Below are 4,043 nucleotides of genomic sequence, written 5' to 3' on the forward strand. Positions count from 1 at the left end.
CCGACTGCATTTGGTTGGGGATGTGAATGGGGGAAGTACGGGCGCTGCAGAAGTGGTGGGTTCCCAATTAGGATTGGCGAATGCAGCAGGAAGGGCACTATGGGCACGACGGGCCTGTGTTTGTCTTCTTGGTGGCAGCGGGACACTATTTGTGCTTGCCACCTCACCAGCTTGAACTGCACTTATGGGACTCGCCACGTCACCAAGTGTTACTGCAGTGCTGGTTTGACTACGACCGGGGTGTACTAGGCCGCTGGCGCTTGCCAGTTCACCAAAACGCTACCAAAAAACCTGTTAACGATCGCAGGGATCAGGCCTGACTCTGCGAACGCTGCAGTTATGCATTTAGTGTTTTGTAAGTGACAGTGATCGATCGATACTGCACTTGGGTGGGCTGGGCTGGGCCGGGCGGAGGGGCAAAACGCAGGTGCTAGCAGGTATCTGGGCTGATCCCGCTAACACTGCGTTTTTGGGAACCCTAAACTGCTGGGGACGCTAGTATAGATTTGATCGGATCAGATATTGATGCGTTCAGATACTATACCACTAAGGGAGGTGTACGGTGCGTGAGTGTTAGCGGTACTGGGACTAACCTGACGCTGCCTGGGGCTGGTGCTTGCCATTTCACCAAAATGCTACCAAAAAAACTGTTAGCGATCGCAGGGATCAGGCCTGACTCTGCGAACGCTGCAGTTATGCGTTTAGTGTTTTGTAAGTGACAGTGATTGATCGATACTGCACTTGGCTGGGCTGGGCCGGGCGGAGGGGCAAAATGCAGGTGCTAGCAGGTATCTGGGCTGATCCCGCTAACACTGTGTTTTTGGGAACCCTAAACTGCTGGGGACGCTAGTATAGATCTGATCGGATCAGATATTGATCTATACAGATACTATACCACTAAGGGAGGCGTATGCTGCGTGCGTGGGTGTTAGCGGTACTGGCGCTAATCTGACGCTGCCTGGGGCGACGTATATCACCGCCGGGTGATCAGGGGGCTGAATCTTTATTCGGTAATAAACGGCGGGTGCCCTGACACTATAAAAAATAAACAAACTAACCAGCGTCACCCGTAACGGTTATACAGTGATCAGTGGTGAAAGGGTTAACTAGGGGGCAATCAAGGGGTTAAAACATTTATTAGGTAGTATATGGGGGTCCCTGTCGCTATAAAACGCTGACGGCGAACCTAAATATTTACGTCCCTAACTAGCGTCACCAGCGACACTAATACAGCGATCAGAAAAATGATCGCTTAGCGACACTGGTGACAGGGGGTGATCAAGGGGTTAAAACTTTATTAGGGGGGGTTAGGGGGGTACCCTAGACCTACAGGGGGCCTAACACTCACTGCCCTAACACTGTAACTGTCACAAACTGACACCAATACAGTAATCAGAAAAAAAAAAAAAAAAAACCTGCTTGGTGTCAGTTTGTGACAGGGGGGGGGGTGATCGGGGGGGCGATCGGGGGGGGGGGATCGGGGTGTTTTGTGTGCCTGGCATGTTCTACTGTGTGTAGTGTGTTGGTGCACTTACATTGCAGTCTTCTCTCCTCGGCCCGGAACGGAAAATACCGAGCCGAGGAGAGATGACATCATTTCCTCTGCCTCTGTGTACAATACAGAGGCAGGGAAATGATCCCATTGGCTGAGAGCGATCGCGAGGGGGGGGCCACGAATGGATGGCCTCCCCCTCACCTCCGATCGCCGGGGGAGATTTGCCGACCGCCGCAGGCACCGGGGGGGGTCCGATCGGACCCCCCACCCGCGGGCAGGCAAGGACGTACATACACGTCCTTTTGCCTGCCCGTGCCGCTCTGTCGACGTATATAGTCGTGCGGCGGTCGGCAACTGGTTAAAGACTAAATCTTTTTTGACATTTGTTGCTTACAAGTAAAAATTCTGTATTTTCTGCTAGAAAATCACTTGGAACCCCCAAACGCTGTTAGTTTTAGTGGCGCTTTACCGTCATTTTAGCGGCGCTATTCGGCTGCTAGCGGGGCGCTTATAACCCAGCTAGCGGCCGAGGAAGGGGTTAAATGCGCCCCTGAAGTGCTGCTGCCGAAACGCTTTGCAGCCGCTTCGGCAGCGGTGCGCATTCATTTCAATGGGCAGGAGTGGTGGAGGAGCGGTATACACCACTCCAAAGACATCCTGCCAGCGCATCGCCTCAGTGTGAAAGCACTCGGGATATCACACTGAGACTGTAGGGAAGCCGTTTTACAGGCACTTTACAGGCGCTATTTTTAGCCCAAAAGCGCCTAAAAAAACGCCCCAGTGTGAAAGGGGTCTAACTGTTAGATTTTATGAGATGAAGGGGGAAAAAAAAAGAAAAGAAAAAAAAAAAAAATCGGCATCACATATCGGCCATCGGCCACCGCGATTTCTAAATATCGGCATCGGCCAGAGAAAAACCCATATCGGTCGACCTCTACACTTAAGCCCCGGACCATTTGGCTGGCCAAAGACCAGAGCACTTTTTGCGATTCGGCACTGTGACGCTTTAACTGACAATTGCGCGGTCGTGCGACGTGGCTCCCAAACAAAACTGAGATCCTTTTTTCCCACAAATAGAGCTTTCTTTTGGTGGTATATTATCACCTCTGCGGTTTTTATTTTTTGTGCTATAAACAAAAAAAGAGCAACAATTTTGAAATAAACGCATTATTTTTTTTCTTTTTGCTATAATAAATATCCCCCAAAAATATATAAAAATATTTTTTTTCCTAAGTTTAGGCCGATATGTATACTTCTACATATTTTTGGTAAAAAAAATCGCAATAAGCGTTTATTGAATAGTTTGCGCAAAAGTGTTTTTTTTTTTTTTTAATTTTTCATTTATTCTGAGAGAAGGGGTCCCATAGGGACAACATTTCAATAATATATCAGATACAAGAAGCATCAAATCACAAGAAATGAGTTACATTACAATATCATACAGATTATCCATCTTGTTACTTCCCTTAATGTTACAGGGATTGATACCCCACCAGGTGTGAGGTTAGTGGTGATGGTCTGGATCATCTCTTATGACTGTTCTGGGTGTCACCCGTGTTCAGCTGTCCCCTTATGAGACCGGTCTGTAATGTGATTCTGTGTTCCATAGTGCAAAGTATGTGTACTCTGTTGCTCCCGGAACCCAGTCCCTTTCCATTTTCCAGCTGTTCTAGGGTAGCAGAGGTATAGAGAGAGTAAGTAACCTAGAGGGCAAAGAATGAAGAATGTACAGAATAGAGGGGAGGAGACTGGGGGGGGGGATCCAGGATGGGGGGGGTAGAAGAGGAAGTCCACGAACATGGGTCTAGGGGGCAATCCATTTAACTAAATTCCTGGGGTCAAGATTCCCAATCCATCACGTCAGATGGTGGAATTGAAATATTGAAATACAATTTAGGGGTTGGGATTATTCCCTTGAAGGGCCTGGCCTTCATCTGAATATATGAAGAGATTCCACAATGTCCATGTTTTGGAGTACCTTTCCTGTCTGTGTTGGTCTGATAGTATGAGATTTTCCATCTGTTTTATGTCTTCCACCTTCCTTAGCCACATGTCAACTGTATCAAAACCGCAAAAACTCTGCGCTTAGGACAGAGAACAAAGGAGAGGGAAGAGGAAGAAAAAGAAGAAGAAGAAAGAGAAGGGGGGGGAAAGGTGGGGATGAAAGAAACAAGGGAGTGTGGACCCTCTAGGAGAGAAAAGAGATAAGAGGGCAGTGAGGAGAGATATCAGAAAAAGAGAAGGAATGGCCAAGGAGAAGGTATGCTGCCTCCCCTAGTTAAGCCCTCAAAAAGGGCTAACGAATGTAACAGAATGTAAATGGGGGTATGGCGCTCCCTTATGGGGGGTATATGAGTGATTACAGTAAATGTTGATAAAGGTATTATAATAAATAGTAGATTGATTAATATATACCATACGCAAAGGGTGAATAAGTGCAATAACTATGGATGCTCATAAATTGATTAATACCATAAAAATTGAAAAAAATTTGGAAAAAAGTGAAACCAAAAAATGATGAAAACATCCCATTCACATGTAATGGGCA

Source organism: Aquarana catesbeiana, linkage group LG03 (genome assembly GCF_042186555.1).
Source record: "Aquarana catesbeiana isolate 2022-GZ linkage group LG03, ASM4218655v1, whole genome shotgun sequence".
In the NCBI taxonomy this organism is placed as follows: Eukaryota; Metazoa; Chordata; class Amphibia; order Anura; family Ranidae; genus Aquarana; species Aquarana catesbeiana.